This window comes from Macaca nemestrina, chromosome 12 (genome assembly GCF_043159975.1).
Source record: "Macaca nemestrina isolate mMacNem1 chromosome 12, mMacNem.hap1, whole genome shotgun sequence".
NCBI lineage: Eukaryota > Metazoa > Chordata > Mammalia > Primates > Cercopithecidae > Macaca > Macaca nemestrina.
The window spans coordinates 93,814,000-93,827,023 of record NC_092136.1 but is presented as its reverse complement, the minus strand read 5'-3'; positions in this window follow the sequence as shown (position 1 = coordinate 93,827,023).

The following is a 13,024-nucleotide window of genomic DNA, read 5'->3' as shown; positions in this document are numbered from 1 at the left end:
CAGGCGCCCACCACCTCGCCCGGCTAGTTTTTTGTATTTTTAGTAAAGACAGGGTTTCACCATGTTAGCCAGGATGGTCTCGATCTCCTGACCTTGTGATCCGCCCACCGCGGCCTCCCAAAGTGCTGGGATTACAGGCGTGAGCCACTGTGCCCGGCCAGAAAGATTTGTTTTAAGAAACTAACTGGCTCATGCAATTGTGGAGGTACGGCGAGTCCACAATCTGATGATATAAGCCAGCAGGCTGGAGACTCTGAGAAGAGTTGTGGTTCAAGTCCAAAGGCAGTTCACGGGCAGAATTCCCTCTTCTTCTGGGGACATGACTTTTTCTCTGAAGGCCTTCCACTGATTGCATGAGGCCTACCCACATCATGCAAGGTAATCTGCATTATGCAATCTACTGATTCAAATGTTAGTCTCATCTCAATAACAACAACCACAAAAAAGACCTTCACTGAAACATCTAAAATAATGTTTGACCAAAGATCTAGGTATCATGGCCTCGCTAGACCATAAAATCAACCATCACAACTGCATGTTCTCAGATGTGTTGCCAGAACCTGCCTTAGAGGGTCACCATCTTTGCTGCTAGGTCCACCTCTGGGGCCCTGGGTTGCTTGCTCCCACTAGCCATATCGATGCCTCATGCCTTCGGGAGTTTCTTGCCCTATGTTGTCGCCTACCCACAGCCTGCCTGTGTGTGGAGAAGAGCCTGCTCTGGCCCAGCCTCCTGATCTTCTCCCTCCCCAGAGAAGATAGGGTGAGTGGAAGACCAGACCTGCTTCCTCCATTTGTTCCCCAAAAACAGTTGGTCTCAAAATGTAGTCCCCAGTCCATCAGCAACCACTTCACCTGGGAACTTGTTAGAAAGGCAGATTCAGGGGCCTCTCCCCAGTCCTACTGAGTCAGACACGCTAGAGTCGGACTCCGCAGTCTGGTTTTAGTAAACCCTCCAAGAGACTCTGATATACAATCGAGTTTGGGGGTCATTAGCTTAAGAGAAGTACAACAAATGCTGCAGGAAAGTAACTCCTGGGAACCTAGTTTTCTCTTTTCTTTCTTTCTTTCTTTTTTTCAGAGTCTCATTCTGTCACCCTGGCTGAAGTGCAGTGGCACAATCATGGCTCACTAACCTCCGCCTCCTGGGTGCCAGCAAGCACATCCAACTAATTTTTGTATTTTTTAGTAGAGATAAGGTTTCACCATGTTGGCCAGGGTGGTCTCAAACTCTTCACCTCAGGTGATTTGCTTGCCTTGGCCTCCCAAAGTGCTAGGATTACATGCATGAGCCACCGCGCCCAGCAGGAACCTAGTTTTCTTTTCTCCTTTCTCTATCTTTCCTTTCTCCTTTCTGTATCCTTTCTCTATCTTTCTCCTTTCTACTATCTTGACACTATCTAGTAAACACCTTCCCTTTGCGAGATTTCAGGACTGGTTTCTCAGCACACAAGAGTTTCCTAAAGCGTGAATCACACTATGGACTAGGCTCTTTTCTAAAGTGCTTTAATTACATTCAATTGATTTCATTTAAAATCATGTATTTTCTAAGTTCGGGTGTTTATCCTTCTGAAGGGCATACGGCTTAAAACTACACTAAGACATTGGAATATCCCCTATCAGTTCCTTTAATCCTCACAAAGATCCCATAAACCAAGTACTAATATTATTGTCTTTATTTCACAGATCAGGAAACTGACATGCAAAGAAGTTAAGTCATTTGCCAAGGAATCTGGTTCCAGAATAACATCTCTAACCACCATACTGTCTTGCATGGGACTCCGCTCTTCACTTCTGAGATGTGTGTACCTTAGCCTTGAAGGCTGGTTAGACCTTACAGTGGACAAGATAACCTCCATCCAATGTCGCCCACATCTAACCTCGGGCCTCCGCTAGCTTGTGGCTTGCTGGGTGTACCTGCTTCTAGAGCATTTCCCCAAGGGTCTGTGAATTCCCTCCAAGGTGTGTTGCCTGCATCAGTAAATCATGTAATTTGTTCAAACTCTTTCAGCAGCTCCTGCCTACAGTGACCAAGGTCGTCAAGGGGAGTGTGGGATTGCTAAAAAGAGTTTGCAACATGGTCCACTTACCAACTCTGTAGGACCTGGGAGAATAGCTCAATATGAAAGCTCAAGCTCACATGTTTAGCAGTATTTAGTACAAGCAGAAGTTTATGTACTCAGAACTTTAAAAAGTACAAAAAACTGTTCATTACAAGCAGCATCAAGGACTGTTTCATTAAGCAAACATTCTGATTAATAGAAAGCTGCCATATGTTCTGTACATGCCTTGTTAATTTAGACAGATTCCAGAATCATAAATCATACATCTTGGAGAGTTGAAAGAGGTGTTAGGATTTAAGTCAATATACCTTCTCAGTGTCTACATCCCCCAGTCACCATCCCTGTCTTGTTTATCTGACATTACTTGATGGGAATCCATCCCCAAGGCTGTCCGTTCCACATCGGGCAGCCAGAGAGTTAAAAGTGTCTTCTTTCCAATGAGCCAAGATCTTTCTCTCTGCAGCCTCCTAGTTTGACCCCTGGGTCTAATCCATCTTTCAGTTACCTTCAAATACTTGAAGACAGTGTTCCTGTCTTCTCCAAGTCTTCCCACGAGCTCTCAGCTCTGTGATTCCTTTCACCAGTTGAGCATCAGCTCCAACTCTCTCCAGTTTTATCTGTATCCCCCTCTAAGTGTGGTATCCAGAATAGACCTCCGTACTCCAAGGGATGTTCTGATCAAGAAAAAGAAGAACAAAGCAATCCCCTCCCAATAATGAATTGGGATACAGATGTATCTGATGCCACCTGATATGTCTTTGTGGACACAGATGTGAAGTCCATTTCTAAGTGCACGCATATAAATAAACTCCAGATACCTACACAACACATTACTCATTCGCACCATTCCTGAGCTCTTTTATGCTTTCTTCTTTTTTCCTTTTTTCTTTTTTTTTTTTTTTTTTTTTTTAGAGATGGGGTTTTGCTCTAGCCCAGACTGGAGTGCAGTAACATGATCATAGCTCACTGCAGCCTCAAACTGCTGGACTCAAGTGATCCACCCCACTCAGCCTCCCGAGTAGCTGGGTCTATAAGCATGCACCACCTGCTCCTGGCTAATTTTTATGCCTTCGATTTCTATTAGTGTCATGAACACTGCAACAGTGGTTGGTAAATTCCAAAATCAGAGGGTTGGAGGGCCACCGCAGGAGCTGCCCCAGGTCCTCCCAACTTGAGTACTGGATTACTGGGTTGGGAGGTACACCTGCCCCACTTCACAATATATAGTCATGCCCTTGGATGGATGAGGCAGCAACAGGACGCAGCCTCCCTGGGAAACCTGTCTTGTGGTCAGGCAACCTGGACATTTTCCAGCAGCTTTATAAAAGCAGATACAGCTTTCTTCAGGCCCTCTGCAGGGAAAGGGAGGGAAAATGTGTAGAAGACCTATTATGTGCCGGGCACGATGGAATTATACACAGTCTCTCTTTTTACTCCTTTGCCATTTTATAAGGGACATGCGTTGTCCTCAGGGAGCACAGAGCGGTTGTGTAAACTGCTCAAAGCCACATAGTTAGGAAGCAGGTGGGAATAAGCCTCTAGGAGGGCAGCCCAGGCTGGCGCATCCCTCTGGCAGGCTCCACCCAGGAAGCCATGTGGGTCATCACTCATAATCAAAGGCTGCACTAAACACTGCACTCTGTGAGATGAGCTGGAGGGGTCTGAATGGGAACCACAAATCAGGTCCCTTCTCAGGCGCAGGGATCTGGGCTCTCAGGAACCCCAGGACCCAGTCGGGTCTTAGCATTGCAGCATAATGAGTCACTTTGGTTCCACCTTGGGAAATCAGTCCCGCACTGGTACACAGATGTCTGGGTTTTCTCTGTGGTCTGGGAAAAGCAAGAGCCGGTGCTGGGGATAATCAGTACATGTTAATTAATGATAATGAGCACTTTTCTCCCCTCCCTTCAAATCTGGTGAAATGCTTTGAATTAAACAGATTATTCATAATATATAAAAATTGCTACTTTTCAAGTCAGATCATTTTGGGAGAATGTCAAAAGAGAGGGGTAAGACAGAGATTAAAATCACTTTCAGGATGACTGTACATTTTCAAGGCTTTAAAGGTTTACTGTGTGGCCAGCCTGGAGGCTGTAATGTCTCTTGTTTGATTGAAGAGCTGAGAGGCAATTAAAGGACCTCAGCCAAAAGGGCCGCCTCCCAGTGTGTTCGAAGAAGAAAAATACCATTAATCATAATAATGATGTGTACTTATATAAGGTCTTTCATCTGTGCCTCTCAAAGTGCTTTAACCACCATTAATTATAGCTCCCAGTGCACCTCTGAGGTAGGTAAAAGTTAATATACCCATTTTACAAGTGAATAAAGGCCTACAGGGTGAGTAGGAGTGAATTATTTGGGGCCACACATAAAGCAGTGGCAAAGGAAGTAGCTCCTGCCCTCCAGGTCAGGACTGAGGCTACCCTATTCTTGGGTGCCCTCCTCTCTGAAGGATTGGGCTCTGAGAGAGAACCAAAGATGCTTCTGTGATGCCACCTCTAAGGGCTAATGGAATTGATCATTCTTAGCCTAGGCTCTTAAAAACAGAAAGTGGCCTGTTGATAGAGAGCATGAAGGCAGGATATTCTCATTATTTGGGCATTGCCCCTTAGGATACATGTGGCCAGTGATCAACAGGATGTTTCGGACCCTTCTTAGGGTATGACCCAGCTGCCTGGGTCTCTCTCCAAGGTGTGTATTTCAGGAAAGTCACTGAGATGGTTCTCAAAGTCAGTCTGAGCAAACAAATTCCCTGCACAGCAGCTCCTCCCTGTGACGAGCGTGCACACCTCTCTGTGGCCCCCCCTTTGCTCTTACTTTCCATTCCCATCACCCACACCACAGGAGCACCTAGCAGGGACACTAACCTTGTCTTGGAGGCTTCCAGAGAAGAGCATGAGTAGGTCAGACTCTTGGTGGGAAAAGAAAACACTGTATCTGAGGTAACAGCGGGCAAAGGTCCAGCGTTCCAGAGGTGAGAGAGAGCCTGGCGGGAGGAACTCCACCCCGTTCTTTACAGATGACACCAGCATGCATGAGGAGGAGTAAGTGGTAAGAGCCAAGATAAGGAATTTTATACAGGGGCATCGGTGGAGAGTGGTGAGCTGTGGAAATACGCAATCAAGTCTGTATTTTCAGAATAGGAAGCCCAGGAGGAGGTGCAGTGCAGGGTGCAGCAGAAATGCTGATTCAGTTGGCACTGTTAATTTGAGGTGCCTGCACAGCACCCAAGTGAAGATGTCCAGTGGACTTTGGGTACTGGGGCCCAAAAGTCAAAATCTGGAATACAGATGGAGATTTACAGCCGGGTGTGGTGGCGTGCTCCTGTAGTCCCAGCTACGCTGCTGGACAGGAGAATCACTTGAACCAGAGAGATGGAGGTTGCAGTCAGCCGACATTGGACCCCTGCACTCCAGCCTGGGCAACAGAACAAGACTCTCCCTCTCTCTCTCTCTCTCTCTCTAATATATATATATATATATAAAAAATATAAATATATATTTATATTATATATAAATACAATATATAAATATAATATATAAATATATATTAGCCCAAAGTAGAGAATTATAATATGTATTACAAAAATATATAATATTTTGTATGTATATATAATATATAAAATTTAAAAATATATAACATATAAATATATACGATAAATATATTTATTTATTTTTAGTATGTACGTTGGACTATTTTCCTCTTCTGCTGGGAACCCTCCAGAGGCTTCCATTTCCCTAGGAGTGAAAAACAGAGCCCCACTCGGCTCCAAGCCTGGCCCCTGCATTCTGACCTTCCCTCCCACTCTTCCCTGTATCAGCCTTTTTGCCAGTCTTACTCAAGCAAGCCCTGCTCCCGCCTCAGGGCATTCGTCCTTCTGTTTCTTCTGCCTGCAAGTTCTTGCCCTTAGAGCCACTGGTTGCTCCCTGGCCTCTCCATGCCTATGCTCAAGCATCTTGCCTGGCACATGACCACCTATTTAAAACTGTAGCTTCCTCCTGCCTCCTCACGTACCCCACTCCCTTTGCCAGCCGTGTTCTTCCCTCTCACCACGGTACTTCATGTATTTAGTCCCACATACCATTTACTCATTTATTTTGATTGCGTCTTCCTCTACTCTCTACTGTCTCCTGAACCACTCTATGTCTTTCTCTACAGCTCTAGAATATAAGCTAGACATGAAGGCAGGGATTTTTACCAATCTTATTCACTGATAAACAGTGAAAAATAGAACAGTGCCTAGTACACACAAGGTACTCAATAAATACTTGTCAAAAAAATCACTTAACTAAAATTGATACAACAAAAAGAAGTATAAAGAGTATTATTGGAAAAACTGGGAAATTTTTTTTAATTTTTTTATTATACTTTATGTTCTAGGGTACACATGCACAACGTGCAGGTCTGTTACATACGTATACATGTACCATGTTGGTGTGCTGTACCCATTAACTCATCATTTACATTAGGTATATCTCCTAATGCTATCCCTCCCCCCTCCCCCTTCCCCCCAACAGACCCCAGTGTGTGATGTTCACCTTCCTGTGTCCAAGTGATCTCATTGTTCAATTCCCACCTATGAGTGAGAACATGCGGTGTTTGGTTTTCTGTTCTTGCGATAAAAACTGGGAAATTCTAAACATGGATTATAGATTAGATAATATTACTGTTATTACACACACACCAGTATTAAATGTCTTGAACGTGATATAGGTTATGCAGAATATCCCTGTTTGAGGGAGATACCAGCTGTAGTATTTAGGGGGACAGTGCTATGATATTTACAACTTGCATTCCAATGTTTTAGCAACATATACAAATATTTGGGAGTGGATAAAGCAAAATAACTGATGAATCTAGGTGAAGGGCATATAAATGTCCATTATACTATTTTTTCAAATGATCTTTAATTTGAAATTATTTTCTGGCCGGGCGTGGTGGCTCAAGCCTGTAATCCCAGCACTTTGGGAGGCCGAGACGGGCAGATCACGAGGTCAGGAGATCGAGACCATCCTGGCTAACACGGTGAAACCCCGTCTCTATTAAGAAATACAAAAAACTAGCCGGGCGAGGTGGCGGGCGCCTGTAGTCCCAGCTACTCGGGAGGCTGAGGCCGGAGAATGGCGTAAAGCCGGGAGGCGGAGCTTGCAGTGAGCTGAGATCCGGCCACTGCACTCCAGCCTGGGTGACAGAGCAAGACTCCGTCTCAAAAAAAAAAAAAAAAAAAGAAAAAAAAAAGAAATTATTTTCTTCAATTGTGGTAAAACACACATAACATAAAACTATGCTTCTCAGCCAGTTTTAAGTGTAAAGGCATTACAGTTCAGTAGTGTTAAGTACATTCACCCTGCTGTGTCATCTCCAGAACTCTTTTCATCTGGCAAAACTGAAACTCTGTACGCATTAAACAACAACTCATTCCTTCATCTCCACAGCCCCTGGCAGCCGCCATTCTACTTTCTGCCTCTATGAATTTGACTACTCTGGGCACTTCATATGAGTGGAATCATACAGTATTTGTCTTTCTGTGACTAGCCTAGTTCACTTAGCAAAATGCCCTCAAGTTTTATCCATGTAGCATGTGTCACATTTCCTTCCTTTTTAAGGATGAATAATACCTTATTGTCTTTCAATGCTTATTAATTCCATTGTGTGTGCATGTGTGTGCAAATGTGTGTGTGCTTCTGTGTGTATTTACATATATTTATATCTACATACCACACTTATTTTATCCATTCAATCATTGATGAACACTTGGGTGGCTTCCACCTTTTGGCTATTGTGAATAATACTGCAATGAACAAAGATATACAAATATATCTTTAAGACTCTGCTTTCAATTTTTGGGGGGTGGTATATGTCCAGTGTGGAATTGTTGGATTATACAGTGGTTCTATTTTTAACTTTTTTGCTTTTTATTATACTTTAAGTTCTGGAATACATGTGCAGAACATACAGGTTTGTTACATAGGTACACAAGTGCCATGTTGGTTTGCTGCACCCATCAACCTGTCATCAACATTAGATATTTCTCCTAATGCTATCCATCCCCTAGCCCCCCATCCCCCAACAGGCCCCAGTGTGTGATGTTCCCCTCCCTGTGTCCATGTGTTCTCATTGTTCAACTTCCACTTATAAGTGAGAACATGTGGTGTTTGGTTTTCTGTTCCTGTGTTAGTTTGCTGAGAATGATAGTTTCCAGCTTCATCCATGATCCTGCAAAGGACATGAACTCCTCCTTTTTTATGGCTTGTGCCACATTTTCTTTATCCAGTCTATCATTGATGGGCATTTGGGTTCCAAGTCTTTGCTATTCTGAACAGTGCTGCAATAAACATACAGGTGCATGTGTCTTTACAGTAGAATGATTTATAATCCTTTGGGTATATACCCATTGCTGGGTCAAATGGTATTTCTGGTTCTAGATCCTTGAGAAATCACCACACTATCTTTCGTAAAGGTTGAGTTAATTTACACTCCCACCAACAGTGTAAAAGCATTCCTATTTCTCCACACCCTCTCCAGCACCTGTTGTTTCCTGACTTTTTAATGATCGCCATTCTAACTGGCATGAGATGGTATCTCATTGTGGTTTTGATTTGCATTTCTCTGATGACCAGTGATGATGAGCTTTTTCCATATGTTTGTTGGCCGCATAAACATCTTCTTTTGAAGTGTCTGTTCATATCCTTTGCCCACTTTTTGATGGGGTTGTTTGGTTTTTTCTTGTAAATTTGTTTAAGTTCTTTATAGAGTCTGAATATTAGCCCTTTGTCAGATGGATAGATTGCAAAAATTTTCTCCCATTTTGTAGGTTGCCTGTTCACTCTAATGCTAGTTTCTTTTGCTGTGCAGAAGCTCATTAGTTTAATTAGATCCCATTTGTCTATTTTGGCTTTTGTTGCCATTGCTTTTGGTGTTTTAGTCATGAAGTCTTTGCCCACACCTATGTCCTGAGTGGTACTGCCTAGGTTTTCCTCTAGGGTTTTTATGGTTTTGGTCTTATGTTTAAGTCTTTAATCCATCTTGAGTTAATTTTGTATAAGGTGTAAGGAAGGGGTCCAGTTTCAGTTTTCTGCATATGGCTAGCCAGTTTTCCCAACACTATTTATTAAATAGAGGATCCTTTCCCTGTTGCTTGTTTTTGTCAGGTTTGTTGAAGATCAGATGGTTGTAGATGTGTGGTGTTATTTCTGAGGACTCTGTTCTGTTCCATTGGTCTATATATCTGTTTTGGTACCAGTATCATGCTGTTTTGGTTACTGTAGCCTTGTAGTATAGTTTGAAGTCAGGTAGCATGACGCCTCCAACTTTGTTCTTTTTGCTTAGAATTGCATTGGCTATACGTGTTCTTTTTTGGTTCTGTATGAAATTTAAAGTAGTTTTTTTCTAATTCTGTGAAGAAAGTCAATGGTAGCTTGATGAGGATAGCATTGAATCTATAAATTACTTTGGGCAGCCCCTGGCAGCTGCCATTCTACTTTCTGCCTCTATGAATTTGAGGCAGATTGAATGTATGAATGTATGAATGTATGAATGTATGAATGTATGAATCTGTATGGCCATTTTCAGGCCATGGATAGGATTCTTCCTATCCATGAGCAAGGAATGTTTTTCCAGTTGTTTGTGCCCTGTCTTATTTCCTTGAGCAGTGGTTTGTAATTCTCCTTGAAGAGGTCCTTCACATCCCTTGTAAATTGGATTCCTAGGTATTTTATTCTCTTTGTAGCAATTGTGAATGAGAGTTCACTCATGATTTGGTTCTCTGTTTGTCTATTATTAGTGTATAGGAATGCTTGTGATTTTTGCACATTGATTTTTTACCCTGAGACTTTGCTGAAGTTGCTTATGAGCTTAAGGAGATTTTGGACTGAGACAATGGGGTTTTCTAAATATACAATCATGTCATCTGCAAACAGAGACAATTTGACTTTCTCTTTTCCTATTTGAACACCCTTTATTTCTTTCTCTTGCCTGATTGCCCTGGCCAGAACTTCCAATACTATGTTGAATAGGAGTGGTGAGAGAGGGCATCCTTGTCTTGTGCCAGTTTTCAAAGGGAATGCTTCCAGCTTTTGCCCATTCAGTATGATATTGGCTATGGGTTTGTCATAAATAGCTCTTATGATTTTCAGATACGTTCCATCAATACCTAGTTTATTGAGAGTTTTTAGCATGATGGGGTGTTGAATTTTATCTAAGGCCTTTTCTGCATCTATTGAGATAATCACGTGGTTTTTGTCATTGGTTCTTTTTATGTGATGGATTACGTTTATTGATTTGTGCATGCTGAACCAGCCTTGCATCCCAGGGATGAAGCCGACTTGATCGTGGAGGATAAGATTTTTGATGTGCTGCTGGATTCAGTTTGCCAATATTTTATTGAGGATTTTCACACTGATGTTCATCGGGGATATTGGCTTGAAGTTTTCTTTTTTTGTTGTGTCTCTGCCAGGTTTTGGTATCAGGATGACGCTGGCCTCATAAAATAAGTTAGGAAGGAGTCTCTCTTTTTCTATTCTTTGGAATAGTTTCAGAAGGAATGGTGCCAGCTCCTTTTTGTACCTCTGGTAGAATTTGGCTGTGAATCTGTCCAGTCCTGGGCTTTTGTTGTTGTTGTTGTTGTTGGTAGGCTATTAATTACTGCCTCAATTTCAGAACTTGTTATTGGTCTATTCAGGGACTCGACCTCTTCCTGTTCTTCCTGGTTTCGTCTTGGGAGGGTATATGTGTCCAGAAATTTATCCATTTCTTCTACATTTTGTAGTTGATTTGCAGAGAGCTGTTTATAGTATTCTCTGATAAAACAGACTTTAAACCAACAAAGATCAAAAAAGACAAAGAGGGTATTACATAATGATAAAACGATCGATGTAACAAGAAGAGCTAACTATCCTAAATATATATGCACCCAATACAGGAGCACCCAGATTCATAAAGCAAGTTCTTAGAGACTACAAAGAGACTGACTCCCACATAATAATAGTGAGAGACTTTCCACTGTCCATATTAGACAGATCAATGAGACAGAAATTTAACAAGGATATTCAGGACTTGAACTCAGCTCTGAACCAAGCAGACCTAATAGACATATACAGAAGTCTCCACTCCAAATCAATAGAATATACATTCTTCTCAGCACCACATTGCATTTATTCTAAAATTGACCACATAATTGGAAATAAAACACTCCTCAGCAAATGTAAAAGAACAGAAATCATGACAAACAGTCTCTCATACCACAGTGCAATCAAATTAGAACTCAGGATTAAGAAACTCACTCAAAATTGCACAACTACATGGGAACTGAACAACCTGCTCCTGAATGACTACTGGGTAAATAATGAAATTAAGGCACAAATAAATAAGTTATTTGAAACCAATGAGAACAAAGACACAACATACCAGAATCTCTGGGACACAGCTAAAGCAGTGTATAGAGGGAAATTTATAGCACTAAATGCCCACAGGAGAAAGTGTGAAAGATCTAAAATTGACACCCTAACATCACAATTAAAAGAACTAGAGAAGCAAGAGCAAACAAATTCAAAAGCTAGCAGAAGACAAGAAATAACTAAGATCAGAGCAGAAATGAAGGAGATAAAGGCATGAAAACCTCTTCAAAAAATTAATGAATCCAGGAGCTGGTTTTTTGTAAAGATTAACAAAATAGACAGCTAGTCACACTAATAAAGAAGAAGAGAAGAATCAAATGGACACAATAAAAAACTATAAAGGGAATATCACCACTGATCCCACAGAAATACAAACTACTAGCAGCTGCTATTTGAATCTGATGGTAGGGATAGAAGAGGTGAGAGGAGCTCCTTGTCCCTTCTCTCAGACACTATTTCCCTTTTGATATAGGCTGAAACCTTGAATCAGAAGAGTAAGGAGCTAATGGTGGAATTTCAGATATGAGTGAGTGACAGGTAACTGAAGAGCTATGAAACGGATTTTTTTTTTTTTTCCAAACGAACTTTCACTCTTGTCACCCAGACTGGAGTGCAGTGGCGTGATCTCCGCTCACTGCAAGTTCGGCTTCCCGGACTCAAGCGATTCTCCTGCCTCGGCCTCCCGGGTAGCTGGGATTACAGGCACCTGCCACTACATCCGGCTAATTTTGCTATTTTAGTCGAGATGGGGTTATCACCATGTTGGCCAGGCTGGTCTCAAACTCCTGACCTCAAGTGATTCACCTGCCTCAGCCTCCCAAAGTGCTGGGATTATAGGCGTGAGCTACCACGTCCAGCCAGCAGATTCTTATTCTTCCAGCTCAGGCCCTTCACCCAGGCCCCACCTTCCCAGCGTCTGCTCAGAAACTCCTGACACCTCAAGTTCCCTCAGTCCTGACCCACTTAGCTTTCATCTTAACCTAATTTTCATATCATAGAATCTGGGACTTAATAACCCTGGGCATGGACCTGTACCAGAAACCCACCAGGTCCTGCCTTCTCTTGTTCCCAGAATTTTGTCCATGTCCTGCTATGGGTACTGCAGGTCCACAATCCTGACCCACCCAGGTCCGCTCTGCTCCCCCAACACAGGCCACGGGGGGCTCTGATACACAGACACAGGGATGGCATAACATGAGAAATCAGAGCTGCCAGCCTGTTGGTAAGCCCTCCTGCCACTGTGCCCTGCAAAGCCCTTCTTTAGGGGTCAAGCAGGGCCCCTTCTCAGCAGGTATAGGTGGTTCTATCAGAGGGATTGTCTCCCCAGGTGTATTTAGTCTGAATCCTTACTCTGAGCCTGAGATACTATTAACTGGCTTGTGAGGAAGAGATACCAGTTACAGGAACTAAAAAGCTGTGTTGGCCGGGAGCGGTGGCTCATGCCTATAATCCCAGCAATTGGGAGGCCAAGGCAGGCGGATCACCTGAGGTCAGCAGTTCGAGACCAGCCTGGCCAACATGGCGAAACCCTGTCTCTACTAAAAATACAAAAAAAAAAAAAATGAGTCA